The sequence below is a fragment of the Triticum urartu genome, chromosome 2A (assembly GCF_056163025.1).
Source record: "Triticum urartu cultivar PI428250 chromosome 2A, HENAU_Tu73, whole genome shotgun sequence".
NCBI lineage: Eukaryota > Viridiplantae > Streptophyta > Magnoliopsida > Poales > Poaceae > Triticum > Triticum urartu.
In genome coordinates, this window is record NC_141874.1 from 405,513,764 (window position 1) to 405,530,728 (window position 16,965).

A 16,965-nucleotide genomic window follows, 5' to 3' on the forward strand; every position below is an offset into this window, starting at 1 on the left:
CTTGCGCATATTTAAACCACCAATTAACGATTGTGTGTGTAGCATAAACTAGCCATGACTCTGCGTGCTGGACTAGCAGGCACTCTAACGGAGCCTAATGTAGTGCACTGGAATTCCTACATGCCACCTACGATTTTGTGTAATGCACTACCTCTGTTCCTAAATATATGTCTTTGTAGAGATTCCAGTATGGATCACATACAGATGTATATAGATGCATTTTCGAGTGTAGATTCACTCATTTTGCTCTGTATGTAGCCTATAGTGGAATATCTAGAAAGACTTATATTTAGGAATGGAGGGAGTATCATGTATGGCATCTACATATCTAATTTAGAAGCGAGTAGTAGAAATAATTGTTTGCACAAAGGGATTACTGGTTGAAAATCCTAGCAAAGCACGCTGGCAGGCACACAACAATACAAGAGAGAGAGACACACTTACAAGATTATAGCAATGCCTCAGTGCAGGATCTTGGTCGGCCAAGCTGTTAGATCCAGAAGAAACATCATCCTTGTAGTTTTTGCTAGCTCCATAACATGTAACAGCGACCTGTTAGTATATTTGAAGTACATCGGCAGGTGATGCTGGACGGGTTTAAAAGGTGACAAGTACCTAGGCCATGGCAGGTGCTTGGCATCTTGCCAGACGGTGGGATCAGGTTAGAAACATCAAGGGTGATGACGTTGCGCTGGCTGTCGGGGTCCGGTAAGGAGATCTATAACCGTCGAGTAGGGTGTGGGCGAAGTGGATCTGAGGCCGTGGACGAGGGCGTCGGTGAAGCTGCTCCGGTGATTGGGTTCAGGATGGTGTTGACGACGCGGATCTGCGGTCGTGGATGGGGTGTCAAAAGCTGCTCCGATAGGTTGGACGAGGGTGCGACGAAGCGGATCTAAGGCCGTGGACTTGTGCATTGGCAAAGCGGCCCCGATAGGGTTGAGAATGGTATGGGCGAAGCTACTCCGGTAGGGTTGACGATGGTGTCGGCGAAGCGGCTCCGGTAGGGTTGAGGAAGGTGTCGGCGAAGAGATTCAGAGGCCGTCGATGGGGGCGTCGGTGGGGCGGCTCCGGGGTGTGTGGACGAAGCGTCTTCGGTGGGGAGTACGAAGGAGCCACTATAGATGCGCTGCGGTTGACGAGAGTACCTGCGAAGCAGATCCGACGCCGTGGATAAGGCCGACACTGAATGGGTTGTGGTACAGTGGTGGATGAGCAGTCTACTTGTTTCTAGGGGAGGTGGGAGGGGTAGATGCGGCCGCAGAAGCAGATCCAGCGAGGTGGACGCCGCTGGCAGTGATTGGGCTCTGGTACGCCAGTGGATGAGCAGTCTAGGGTTTCGAGAGGGAAGGGGTAGAAAGTCCTATGAAGTATGGACGACGTGATGTAAGACGCTCTGGTGCTGTGGAGTTAGTCGTTTTTGTGGGAGGGGGAGATGAAATGGGGGTGTCATGTGGTGCGGGGAATCAGAAGTTACCAAAGCAGCCCGACCTATTATGTAAATGAGGGTCGTATTGTAACTGTTGTTCTCCGTGTACCAAGGACAAAAGGGGAATTTCACATGCTAAAGACTAGGTGGCGGAAATTTTAGAAGGAGGCGAGAGATTTTGCCGCCTGCGGGATCGTTCTTATCCAGTTTCAACTAATTTTGGTCAGTGCTAGCGGGAAGGTCATGCGAGTCTGTGTACACGGGGCACATATCAGCAGTTAATAACTGGTGTGAAGTCCACCCCAGAAAAAAACACAATAACTCCGGATGATGCACCGATAACTTGGACGTTCACACGGGCACGACCAATCGTACGGGTGTAGAGGCGCGTTCACAAAAAAGGGATCAAACGCTCAGCCTATGTATTTCTCGTGTAAATAGATAATTTAGTGCCATTGGTTATTTAGTTTAAACATAATGCATTGATGTGTTATTGTAGAGGTGCACAAAAAGAAATGGATATTGTAGTCCCACAAAAGAAATGGATATTGTAGTCCGCTACTTAAAAGTGTTACCTCATATGATTACATGGCCTCCATTTCATAAATTGCGTACCCGTTGAATTCATATATGAATATTACAGATATTACTTCATAATAGAACCTTAAATCATCCAAGACTAATGAATTTGAATGCAAGACCAACAATGGTGCATGTACATCATAGCTACATTGGTTGTTTGAAGAAACATCTCTGTAACTTTGGCATGCACAATTGAAAAGGATTATTTAGGAAAAAATGCGATATGTGAGTGTCCACCCCCACTCCCAACAATGACAGCAGAAGGGTGACAACTGGATCTTGATCTTAATCTATCAATTGGTTTCTCTCTCAAACACACACACATACGCTAGTTGTGTCTCTGTGCCTCGCTCACACACACTCGATCGTCTTTCTCTCCGTAGCCCCTCAATACGTAGACTTCTCGCATGCGCACAACTGTAGTGACGATGATGCTGAACCCAGAGTGCCTTGTTTTTACTAGCGTCATGTGATAGTTTTCACCCTGTTTTCTGTTAATTAACAAGGCAAGATTTTCTTTGTTACTACTAGTGAATATGAGATCATTCGGGGCAGACATAAAATATATCACTTCAACCCAATTATCGCAGTAACTATTTTAAAAGAAACTAGCTAGATGCCCGTGCGTTGCACAGAATATCAAGATGCATTTGTATGAGTAGTTTATCTTGTGAGAGAAAAGGATGAATGGGGGAAGGCCTTATTTGCAAATGTGGAGAGGGGTGTGGGTATCTTTTTGGAAAATTGCCATAGTTTCCTTCCTATCCGTTAGATATAAATCCGACGGCCTATATTGCAGGATGGTGCTACCTCTTTTAGCACTGCGTTGGTTTTCCTCAAAGAGGAAGGGATGATGCAGCAAAGTAGCGTAAGTATTTCCCTCAGTTTTTGAGAACCAAGGTATCAATCCAGTAGGAGGCTACGTGCGAGTCCCTCGCACCTGCACAAAACAAATAAATCCTCGCAACCAACGCAAATAGGGGTTGTCAATCCCTATAGGACCACTTATGAGAGAGAGATCTAATAGATATGATAAGATAATATTTTTGGTATTTTTATGATAAAGATGCAAAGTAAAATAGAGGCAAAGTAAATAGCAAAGGAAATAACTAAGTAGTAGGAGATTGATATGATATAGATAGACCCGGGGGCCATAGGTTTCACTAGTGGCTTCTCTCGAGAGCATAAGTATTCTACGGTGGGTGAACAAATTACTGTTGAGCAATTGACAGAATTGAGCATAGTTATGAGAATATCTAGGTATGATCATGTATATAGGCATCACGTCGGAGACAAGTAGACCGACTCCTTCCTGCATCTACTACTATTACTCCACTCATCGACCGCTATCCAGCATGCATCTAGAGTATTAAGTTAAAAATAGAGTAACGCCTTAAGCAAGATGACATGATGTAGAGCAATAGACTTATGCAATATGAAGAAAACCCCATCTTGTTATCCTCGATGGAAACAATACAATACGTGCCTTGCTGCTCTTACTGTCACCGGGAAAGGACACCGCAAGGTTGAACCCAAAGCTAAGCACTTCTCCCATTGCAAGAAAGATCAATCTAGTAGGCCAAACCAAACTGATAATTCGAAGAGACTTGCAAAGATAACCAATCATACATAAAATAATTCAGAGAAGATTCAAATATTATTCATAGATAGACTTGATCATAAACCCACAATTCATCGGTCTCAACAAACACACCGCAAAAAGAAGATTACATAGAATAGATCTCCACAAGAGAGGGGGAGAACATTGTATTGAGATCCAAAAAGAGAGAAGAAGCCATCTAGCTACTAACTACTCACACTTCATCAGAGAGGCTATGGCGTTGATGTAGAAGCCCTCCGTGATCGATGCCCCCTCCGGCGGAGCTCCGAAACAGGCCCCAAGATGGGATCTCGTGGATACAGAAAGTTGCGGCGGTGGAATTAGGGTTTTGGCTCCGTATCTGATCGTTTGGGGGTACGTGGGTATATATAGGAGGAAGAAGTACGTCGGTGGAGCAACAGGGGGCCCATGAGGGTGGGGGGCACGCCTGGTAGGGTAGGGCGCGCCCCTACCTTGTGGCGTCCTGTTACGTGCCTTGACGTAGGGTCCAAGTCTCCTGAGTTGTATTCGGTGAGAAAATCATGTTCCTGAAGGTTTCGTTCCGTTTGGACTCCGTTTGATATTCCTTTTCTTCGAAACCCTAAAACAAGCAAAACCAACAATTCCGGGCTAGGCCTCCGGTTAATAGGTTAGTCCCAAAAATAATATAAAAGTGGATAATAAAGCCCAATAATGTCCAAAACAATAGATAATATAGCATGGAGCAATCAAAAATTATAGATACGTTGGAGACGTAGCAAGCATCCCCAAGCTTGATTCCTGCTCGTCCACGAGTAGGTAAATGATAAAAATAGAATTTTTGATATGGAGTGCTACTTGGCATAATTTTAATGTAATTCTTCTTAATTGTTGTATGAATATTCAGATCCGAAAGATTCAAGACAAAAGTTCATATTGACATAGAAAATAATAATTCTTCAAGCATACTAACAAAGCAATCATGTCTTCTCAAAATAACATGGCTAAAGAAAGTTATCCCTACAAAATCATATAGTCTGGCTATGCTCTATCTTCACCACACAAAATATTTAAATCATGCATAGCCCCGATGACAAGCCAAGCAATTGTTTCATACTTTTGACATTCTCAAAACTTTTTCAATCTTCACACAATACATGAGCGTGAGCCATGGATATAGCACCATAGGTGGAATAGAATGGTGGTTGTGGAGAAGACAAAAAGGGAGAAGATAGTCTCACATCAACTAGGCGTATCAATGGGCTATGGAGATGGCCATCAATAGATATCAATGTGAGTGAGTAGGGATTTCCATGCAACGGATGCACTAGAGCTATAAGTATATGAAAGCTCAAATAGAAACTAAGTGGGTGTGCATCCAACTTGCTTGCTCATGAAGACCTAGGGAAATTTGAGGAAGCCCATCATTGGAATATACAAGCCAAGTTCTATAATGAAAGATTCCCACTAGTATATGAAAGTGATAACATGAGAGACTCTCTACTATGAAGATCATGGTGCTACTTTGAAGCACAAGTGTGGTAAAAGGATAGTAACATTGTCCCATCACTCTTTTTATCTCATTTTTTTATTTGGGCCTTTTCTCCTTTTTTATGACCTCTTTTCTTTCTCTTTTTTTATTTTTGTCCGGAGTCTCATCCTGACTTGTGGGGGAATCATAGTCTCCATCATCCTTTCCTCACTGGGACAATGCTCTAATAATGATGATCATCACATTTTTATTTTTCTTACAACTCAACAATTACAACTCGATACTTAGAACAAAATATGACTCTATATGAATGCCTCCGGCGGTGTACCGGGATATGCAATGATGCATGAGTGACATGTATGAAAGGATTATGAATGGTGGCTTTGCCACAAATACTATGTCAACTACATGATCATGCTAAGCAATATGAAAATGATGGAGTGTGTCATAAACGGAACGGTGGAAAGTTGCATGGCAATATATCTCGGAATGGCTATGGAAATGCCATAATAGGTAGGTATGGTGGCTGTTTTGAGGAAGGTATATGATAGGTGTATGATACCGGCGAAAGGTGCACAGTATTAGAGAGGCTAGCAAAGGTGGAAGGGTGAGAGTGCATATAATCCATGGACTCAACATTAGTCATAAAGAACTCATATACTTATTGCAAAAATCTACAAGTTATCAAAGCAAAGTATTACGCGCATGCTCCTAGGGGGATAGATTGGTAGGAACAGATCATCGCTCGTCCCCGAACGCCACTCATAAGGAAGACAATAAATAAATAAATCATGCTCCGACTTCATCACATAACAGTTCACCATACGTGCATGCTATGGGAATCACAAGCTTCAACTCAAGTATTTCTCAAATTCACAACTACTCAACTAGCATGACTTTAATATCACCATCTCCATATCTCAAAACAATTTTCAAGTATCAAACTTATCATAGTATTCAACACACTCATAAGACAATTTTATTATTAATCTTGCATACCAAGCACATTAGGATTTTAAGAAAATTACCATGCTATTAAGACTCTCAAAATAATCTAAGTGAAGCATGAGAGATCAATAGTTTCTATAAAACAAATCCACCACCATGCTCTAAAAGATATAAGTGAAGCACTAGAGCAAAATTATATAAGTCAAAAGATATAAGCGAAGCACATAGAGTATTCTAACAAATTCCAAATCATGTATGGCTCTCTCAAAAGGTGTGTACAGCAAGGATGATTGTGGTAAACTAACAAGCAAAGACTCAAATCATACAAGACGCTCCAAGCAAAACATATATCATGTGGTAAATAAAATTATAGCTCCAAGTAAAGTTACCGATAGAAGTAGACGAAAGAGGGGATGCCTTCCGAGGCATCCCCAAGCTTTGGCTTTTAGATGTCCTTAGATTATCTTGGGGTTGCCATGGGCATCCCCAATCTTAGGCTCTTGCCACTCCTTGTTCCATAATCCATCAAATCTTTACCCAAAACTTGAAAACTTCACAACACAAAACTTAAAGTAGAAAATCTCGTGAGCTCTGTTAGCGAAAGAGAATAAAAGATCACTTCAAGGTACTGTAATGAACTCATTCTTTATTTATATGGGTGTTATACCTACCGTATTCCAACTTCTCTATGATTTATAAACTAATTTACTAGCCGTAGATTCATCAAAATAAGCAAACAACAAATGAAAAACAGAATCTGTCAAAAACAGAACAGTCTGTAGTAATCTGTAGCTAGCGCAAGATCTGGAACCCCAAAAATTCTAAAATAACTTTCTGGACGTGAGGAATTTATCTATTAATCATCTTCAAAAAGAATTAACTAAATAGAACTTTCAAAAGAAAAATGACAGCAGTTCTCGTGAGCGCTAAAGTTTCTGTATTTTACAGCAAGTTCAACAAGACTTTCCCCAAGTCTTCCCAACCGTTCTACTTGGCACAAACACTAATTAAACACAAAAAAACACAACCAAAACAGAGTCTAGATAATTTATTTATTACTAAACAGGAGCAAAAAGCAAGGAATAAAAATAAAATTGGGTTGCCTCTGTAGCGACCAGACCTCAAACAGTCTGATCTCTGTGCTCCGGTGTCATCCCTGGATCAGTAATGCTGACACCACACAGTACTCGGAGGATTTATAGCAGAGTAGCAATCACACACTTATTACATCGAGTGTCTCAAAAGAGAACTTATTACAATAAATATGGCTCAAGGCCATCTAATAACGATAACAGAGGAAGGCTTGGAAGATAAGTGAGTCCATCAACTCCAACGGCATCACTGAGTATAGAACCACGACCTAAAACTCCTTAATCGTCGTCTGAAAAGTCTGCAACATTAACGTTGCAGCCCGAAAACGGGTCAGCACATGGAATATGCTGGCAAGGTAACACATCGAGAGTAATGGAATGCAACAGCTATACTATATGCATATTTGGCTGGTGGAAAGCTCTATGGTTACAGTTTTGCGTAAAGCCAATTTTTCCATACTTCAAAGGAATGAAATTAATTACTATGGTGGTTGTTAAACATTGAGAATGGTTGACAGCATTCTCAATCCCAATTAAGTAACATCATTAAAACCCCACAAAAATTAATTTAGAGTAACATGTTGAGATTCACATGATAATCCAGGTACTAGATACTCAAGATGTCCATAACCGGGGACACGGCTAACCATGATTAGTTTGTTACACTCTGCAGAGGTTTGCGCACTTTTCCCCACAAGACTCGATCGCCTCCGTTTGGTTTCTCGCACTACAGGGTGTTTGAGAAGACGGATGACCGAGACACAGTCTTTCAGAAGCGCTAGCACCTTACGACGGATAGACCGGTACACCTACTTTCCCCTACATCTGCTAGTCTACCCTGTAAGAGTTCGCACAACTTAGTCAACTATGCCAGAGCCCATAATGGCTTGTGGCTGCACACGGAAGTTTCTAGTATGAATAATCTCATGATCCCTTTGGGCCTGGGTGGCGGTCCAAATTAAAACAGGCAAGTCCTGGAAACCCCAGGTGCCTCAATCCACCCAGATGTGTGTTAGGTTGCCACCTTAGATAAACCCTTAATTATCAATCTCACATCTGTCATGGATATCACTCACCAAATCCACATCTACTAGCATAGCATGGCATAATGAGCAAACATAGAAGTAACTCCCAAAGGTTTGATAATAAACAGGTAATAGGTACTACCTCATCTACTTCCCATCCCACAATTTAATTAGATCCTAATCATGCAATGTGTGAAGATTGATCTAATGCAATAAAACTGGGTTGTAGAAAAGGTATGATCAAAGTGTTACTTGCCTTGCTGATGATCTGCGTAACCTAGAGATTCGAAGTAATAGGCGGCGCACTCCGGGTATTCTATCGCAGACAAACAACAAGCATACAATAAGTACTCATCTAATGCACAGGTAGAACTCAAATAGAAGATCTAACCAGAAAGTTCAACTTAAGAACCCTGGTTTGCAAAAAGAATCAAATCGAACGAAGCAAAAGAAATCAAACGGCGAAAGAAAACAACTTCGTTCTAGTAATCTGGATCTAGGGAAAATTTTACAGTAGCAAAAACATGTTTAAGTTGATTATTCGGAAAGAGGGTTTCGAGACGAAACTCCAGGCGCTTGAATCGCCTGATTCCGATAAATGAGCGAAAAGTTATACTAAAACGAAAATCGGATCAGAAATCGCGATCATAAAATAACCGCGAAAAATCCGATGAAAAAGAAAAACGACGAACATAATTTTTTTTTAAACAGCACGGAAAATGAGGCAGCGGCGAACCTCGGGCGGCGCGCTGCTCCGGCGAGTCGGCGGCGGCGGGCGGCGGCAGCGGCGGCGGCTGGGGCGGGGCTAGGGTTAGGCGGCGGCGGCTGGGCTCTCTCTCGGCTCGGGCCTCGGGCGGCTTATAAAGGCCCCGGCCAGGGAGTCCTGGCCGAGTACGGCCCGTAGTCGTTTCTGGGTTTTTTTTTAAATAATTCCGCTCGGAAGAAAAATAAAAAGAAATACTAAACGGACTCCAAAAATCACGAAATAAATTTTGCCGGGTTTCTAAAATCAAGCCCGATAAAGTGAACATTTATCTGGGCCCAAACTACAACTTTGAAAAACGCGCATTTTTCCTAAATTCACTTAAAAATACCGAAAAACTCCGAAATAAAACTTATTTGATTTTTTTATTAAATCCTAAATATTTCTATATTTTGGGAAAGTCATTTTATTCCCTCTCTCATATTTTTGTAATATAAATAATTGATGATAAAATAAATAAAATCAAATGATCCTGTTTACATAATTTGAGAAAACTCAAATATGTAAATAACGAAATCCCCAACTCTCTCCATGGGTCCTTGAGTTGCTTAGGATTTTCTAGGATCAAAACCAAAAGCAAAAGAAAATATGATATGCATGATGACCTAATGTATAACATTCCAAATTGAAAATTTGGGATGTTACAAACCTACCCCCCTTAAGATGAATCTCGCCCTCGAGATTCGGGTTGGCTAGAAAATAGGTGAGGGTGGTATTTGAGCAAATCTTCCTCTCGCTCCCAGGTGGCTTCGTCCTCCGTGTGGTGGCTCCACTGAACTTTGCAAAACTTGATAACCTTGCTACGAGTAACTCGGCTGGCAAACTCAATAATCTTGACTGGTTTTTCCTCATAGGTCAAATTGTTATCCAACTGAATTGCTTCTAATGGCACTGTGTCTCTCAAGGGTATGTCAGCCATCTCCGCGTGACACTTCTTCAACTGAGAAACGTGGAACACATCATGCACTCCTGCCAATACTTCTGGCAATTCCAACTTGTAGGCCACTTCTCCCATACGCTCCAAAACTCGATATGGTCCTACAAATCGTGGCGCTAACTTCCCCTTAACTCCAAAGCGCTTAATCCCTCGAAGTGGGGATACTCGAAGATAAACTCTGTCTTCAACTTCGTAAACTGTCTCCTTGCGTTTAGAATCTGCGTAGCTCTTCTGCCTGGACTGGGCTACCTTGAGCCTATCGCGAATCAACTTCACCTTCTGTTCAGACTCTTTAATCAGATCTGGTCCAAACAACTGGCGGTCTCCAACTTCTTCCCATGACAACGGTGTCCTGCACCTCCTTCCGGACAAAGCTTCGAAAGGGGCCATCTTCAAACTGGTTTGGTAACTATTATTGTAAGAGAACTCTGCATATGGCAAATTATCGTCCCAACTAGATCCATAATCTAGCGCACAAGCTCTCAGCATATCCTCCAAAATCTGATTGACTCTCTCGGTCTGTCCATCTGTCTGCGGGTGAAAAGCTGTACTAAATTCTAGCCTAGTACCCAAAGTCTCATGCAACTTCTTCCAAAACTTTGAGGTAAACTGGGTTCCTCTATCTGATACGATGCTCCTCGGAACTCCATGCAAACATACGATCCTGGTCATGTATATCTTTGCCAACTTAGCACTGGTGTAAGTGGTCTTTACTGCGATAAAATGAGCTACCTTCGTCAATCGATCAACTACAACCCAAATCAAGTCATAGCCTGAACGATTCCTTGGTAATCCCGTGATAAAATCCATGCCTAACTTATCCCACTTCCATTCGAGTATCGGCAATGGTTGCAACAATCCTGCTGGCTTCTGATGCTCTGCCTTTACTCTCTGACATACGTCACAAACTGCTACATACTCCACAATATCCTTTTTCATTCCGGTCCACCAGAAAATATCCTTCAAATCCAAATACATCTTGGTATTTCCTGGGTGAATCGAATATGGTGAATCATGTGCCTATTGCAAAATCAACTTTCTGATTTCCGGGTTATTGGGCACATAAACACGGTCTTCAAACTATAGGGTGTCGTGCTCATCCTCACGAAATCCTTTAGCTTTTCCTTCTTTCATCTTCTCCTTTATGGAAGCAATCTCCTTGTTAGATTTCTGATCTTCTCTGATTCTGTCCATCAATGTTGACTGAATCTCCAATGCTGCTACATAGCCTCTCGGAACTATTTCCAAACATAGTTCACGAAAATTTTCTGCTAACTCCTTGGGTATTTCTCCCGTCATTAACGTATTGACATGGCTCTTGCGGCTTAATGCATCAGCTACTACATTAGCTTTTCCGGGATGGTAATGCAATCTCATATCATAATCCTTGATGAGCTCCAACCATCTCCTTTGTCTGAGGTTCAACTCCTTCTGTGTGAAAATGTACTTCAAACTCTTGTGATCCGTGTACACCTCACAATGATTTCCAATGAGGAAATGTCTCCATGTCTTCAATGCATGCACTATGGTTGCTAACTCCAAATCATGCGTGGCATAATTCAATTCGTGGGGCTTCAGTTGTCGTGAAGCATACGAAACAACTCTCCCTTCCTGCATAAGCACTGCTCCAAGTCCTTGACGTGAAGCGTCGCAATACACCTCATAATCCTTGGTTTGATCTGGCAAAATCAACACTGGTGAGGTAACCAAGCGTTTCTTCAACTCCTGGAAACTAGCCTCACACTCCTCAGTCCATTTGAACTTGGTATCCTTCTTCAGCAACTCCGTCATAGGTTTCGCGATCTTTTGAGAAATTCTCAATAAATCTCCGGTAGTATCCTGCGAGTCCAAGAAAACTCCGGATCTCTCCAACGGTAGTTGGGGCTTCCCACTTGGTCACAGTTTCAACTTTAGCGGGATCTACTGCTATACCTTCTCCAGATATAACGTGTCCGAGGAATCCTACTTCCTTCAACCAAAATTCACATTTGCTGAACTTGGCGTATAATTGGTGTTCTCTGAGCTTTCCAAGTACCAAACGCAAATGTTCCTTATGCTCCTCTTCATTCTTCGAATATACCAGGATATCATCAATGAACACTATGACGAACTTATCCAAAAACTCCATAAACACTTTGTTCATCATGTTCATAAAATAGGCAGGCGCATTAGTCAGTCCAAATGACATAACGGTATACTCATACAGTCCATATCTGGTGGTAAAAGCTGTCTTCGGGATATCCTGTTCTCGAATCTTCAACTGATGGTATCCTGATTGCAAATCGATCTTGGAAAACACTTTAGCTCCTTGCAATCGATCAAACAGATCATTGATCATTGGTAGCGGGTACTTGTTCTTGATTGTTACTTCGTTCAATCCTCGATAGTCAACAACCATCCTTAACGATCCATCCTTCTTCTCTACTAGAAGTACTGGTGATCCCCAAGGCGAAGAACTTGGGCGAATATATCCCTTATTCAGTAACTCCTTAATCTGCTTCTTAATTTCCACCAAATCTTTTGCTGGCATCCTATATGGTCTCTTCGATATTGGCCCAGTGCCTGGCAAAAGCTCAATGAAAAACTCAATATCTCTATCCCGTGGCATGCCTTGCAACTCTTCGGGAAATACATCAGGAAAATCCTTTACCACTGGTACTTCCTCCTGCACAACTCCTGATAAGGAATTTACTTGTGTCCTGTTTGGCGCATGTCGGGATACATACTTGATCCGCCTTCCTTCTGGCGTTGTGAGCAAAATTGTCTTACTGGCGCAATCGATGTTTCCTCCATACATCGACAGCCAATCCATACCAAGAATCACATCCAGTCCTTGGGATTCCAAAATAATTAAATCCGTTGGGAAAACATGCCTTCCTATACTTAATGGCACTTGAAAACATCCTTGACAGGCCATGTACTCCGCTCCTGGTGAGCTTACTAGCATAGGTGTTTTAAGAATCCTAGTGGGCAGGCTATACTTTTCCACAAATCCCCTTGTTATGTATGAATGCGATGCACCAGTATCAAAGAGAACAAGTGCAGTAAATGACTTAACCAAAAACGTACCTATTACTGCATCGGGCTGAGCTTCAACCTCCTCCACATTAACATGGTTCACCTGTCCCCTGTTGAAAGGGTTCGGCTTCTTTCCAGAGCTTCCATTGCCATTTTGTCCTTCAGGACAGTCATTTGCATAATGTCCTGGCTTCGACAATTATAGCAAGTGACGTGGCTCAAGTCCTTCTTGGCTGGGGTTGATGGGGTGGTGCGGTTCTGGCCATTGCTTCCTCCATTCCCATTACCATTCTTGGTGCCATTGTGATTGTGCGAGCTACCTACTGCATGGGTATGCTGAAATTGTCCTTCCGGTCTAGGGGTAAAACGAGGCTTCTGCTGAGCTCCTGGATTATACTTTCCTTGTCCATACTTCCTCTTGCGGTTCTCAATTTGCTGCTGCTTCCCTTCAACCATAAGAGCACGATCTACCAACTCCTGGTAGTTGTTGAAGGTGGCTACCATCAACTGCATACTCAACTCATCATTCAGTCCTTCCAGGAATTTCTCCTGCTTAGTTGCATCTGTAGCAACGTCATCCGGGGCATAACGTGCTAGCTTACTAAACTCCTCCACATACTGGCCAACTGTCCGTCCTCCTTGGCGCAAGTTACGAAACTCACGCTTCTTCATGGCCATTGCTCCTGCTGAAACATGGGCAGTATGAAAAGCCTACTGAAACTGGTCCCATGTGACAGTGTCGACTGGGAAGGTGGCTGTGAAATTCTCCCACCAAGATGCTGCGGGTCCTTCTAACTGATGTGCGGCAAACTTCACCTTCTCCGCATCTGCGCATCCTGCTGTGGTCAACTCCCTAGCTATCTTGCGGAGCCAATCATCTGCTACTATCGGCTCGGTGCTACTGGAAAACACCGGCGGATTCAGCCTAAGAAAACATGCTAAGTGGTCAACAGGTGGTGGTGGTGGTGGGTTGTTGTTGTTGTTCCCTTGATTCTGATTCCGAACTAGCAACTGCATCAAGGTGTTCTGCTGCTGGATCAACTGGGTGAGCTCCGGAGGAAAAGAAAATCCGGGGTCACGTCTCGGAGGCATCTGAGGGTTTAGAAAAGATGAGATATAAGAATAGAGGGGGTCTAAAGAGAAAACACTACCCATATGCACATGAGGCAAAAGCACACAATTCACTTCATTCAATCAAACAAAGGCATACAATCGATCTAACTATCACAAAAGTGCTCGGACTACTATATTTACATGGTGGACTACTACTACTGATGAGGTAGTCTGCTAGAAATATTCTACGGTTGTAGACTCCATGATATCGGCTCCTGCTTCATCCACATAGTCATCATCGCTACTATCTTGCTCCGAGTCGGTGCCGTCGATGATGATGTAGTCGTCCGGACTAATCTCCTTGGGTTCTTCGTCTTCATCTACTGGTGTCGGGCCTCCCATAAATATTCCAATCTTCTTAATCAGATCGTCATTCTTCTCCACCAATACTTCAATTTCTTCTTCATAATCTTCGCGTGTAGCCTTGAGTTCTTCCTCTAGTTCCTTGATTCTAGTCTTAGCCTTCTTCAGATCTATCATGTCGGCGCACATCTGATTCTCCTGTCGTCAAATGTGCTGGTTTAACTGCTGGATAAAAGCTGCAATTGATCTATCTTTCCTGGTGCTGATCATCTCCTAGTGTTCATCTCGGCGTCCACAAATCTGGTAGATAGTATCCTTCAGATCCTTGCGGTAGACTTCTCCTATGCGTCCCATGGCGATGTGGGCTGCCATGCTCTTTCCTAGACTCCAAGTTGGTGCATCAAAAGAAAACTCTATGGGCTCAGTGACTGGCATGAACGTCCTTCCTGGAACTTGAACTTGAATCATCCAGCGCTCTTCTTCAGGTAAAGTGGCGTTGTAGATTCCCGTGAAGCTTGGTACTCCTATGTTCAGGTATCTAGTGACTTCCTTCAAGTGGCGTCCAAAGGGTGTATCTTCATCTGGTTGTGTGAACTTGTTCCTTGCATCCGCCATCCTAAAGAGTAGAAAAGATGAGAAGTCAGAAGAGAAGAGAGTGAGTAGTGATCTAGGTCTTTAGCTTAGTGATCGTGTCCTACAGTCAGCGTGTGCTCTGATACCATCTTTGTAGCGACCAGACCTCAAACAGTCTGATCTCTGTGCTCTGGTGTCATCCCTGGATCAGTAATGCTGACACCACACAGTACTCGGAGGATTTATAGCAGAGTAGCAATCACACACTTATTACATCGAGTGTCTCAAAAGAGAACTTATTACAATAAATATGGCTTAAGGCCATCTAATAACGATAACAGCGGAAGGCTTGGAAGATAAGTGAGTCCATCAACTCCAACGGCATCACTGAGTATAGAACCACGACCTAAAACTCCTTAATCATCGTCTGAAAAGTCTGCAACATTAACGTTGCAGCCCGAAAACGGGTCAGCACATGGAATATGCTGGCAAGGTAACACATAGAGAGTAATGGAATGCAACAGCTATACTATATGCATATTTGGCTGGTGGAAAGCTCTATGGTTACAGTTTTGCGTAAAGACAATTTTTCCATACTTCAAAGGAATAAAATTAATTACTATGGTGGTTGTTAAACATTGAGAATGGTTTACAGCATTCTCAATCCCAATTAAGTAACATCATTAAAACCCCACAAAAATTAATTTAGAGTAACATGTTGAGATTCACATGATAATCCAGGTACTAGATACTCAAGATGTCCATAACCGGGGACACGGCTAACCATGATTAGTTTGTTAAACTCTGCAGAGGTTTGCGCACTTTTCCCCACAAGACTCGATCGCCTCCGTTTGGTTTCTCGCACTACAGGGTGTTTGAGAAGACGAATGACCGAGACACAGTCTTTCAGAAGCGCTAGCACCTTACGACGGATAGGCCGGTACACCTACTTTCCCCTACATCTGCTAGTCTACCCTGTAAGAGTTCGCACAACTTAGTCAACTATGCCAGAGCCCATAATGGCTTGTGGCTGCACACGGAAGTTTCTAGTATGAATAATCTCATGATCCCTTTGGGCCTGGGTGGCGGTCCAAATTAAAACAGGCAAGTCCTAGAAACCCCAGGTGCCTCAATCCACCCAGATGTGTGTTAGGTTGCCACCTTAGATAAACCCTTAATTATCAATCTCACATCTGTCATGGATATCACTCACCCAATCCACGTCTACTAGCATAGCATGGCATAATGAGCAAACGTAGAAGTAACTCCCAAAGGTTTTATAATAAACAGGTAATAGGTACTACCTCATCTACTTCCCATCCCACAATTTAATTAGATCCTAATCATGCAATGTGTGAAGATTGATCTAATGCAATAAAACTGGGTTGTAGAAAAGGTATGATCAAAGTGTTACTTGCCTTGCTGATGATCCGCGTAACCTAGAGATTCGAAGTAACAGGCGGCGCACTCCGGGTATTCTATCGCAGACAAACAACAAGCATACAATAAGTACTCATCTAATGCACAGGTAAAACTCAAATAGAAGATCTAACCAGAAAGTTCAACTTAAGAACCCTGGTTTGCAAAAAGAATCAAATCGAACGAAGCAAAAGAAATCAAACGGCGAAAGAAAACAACTTCGTTCTAGTAACCTGGATCTAGGGCAAATTTTACAGTAGCAAAAACATGTTTAAGTTGATTATTCGGAAAGAGGGTTTCGAGACGAAACTCCAGGCGCTTGAATCGCCTGATTCCGATAAACGAGCGAAAATTTATACTAAAACGAAAATCAGATCAGAAATCACGATCATAAAATAACCGCGAAAAATCCGACGAAAAAGAAAAACGACGAACAGATTTTTTTAAACAGCACGGAAAATGAGGCGGCGGCGAACCTCGGGCGGCGCGCTGCTCCGGCGAGTCGGCGGCGGCGGGCGGCGGCGGCGGCTGGGGCGGGGCTAGGGTTAGGCGGCGCCGGCTGGGCTCTCTCTCGGCTCGGGCCTCGGGCGGCTTATAAAGGCCCCGGCTAGGGAGTCCTGGCCGAGTACGGCCCGTAGTCGGTTTCGGGTTTTTTTTAAATAATTCCGCTCGGAAGAAAAATAAAAAGAAATACTA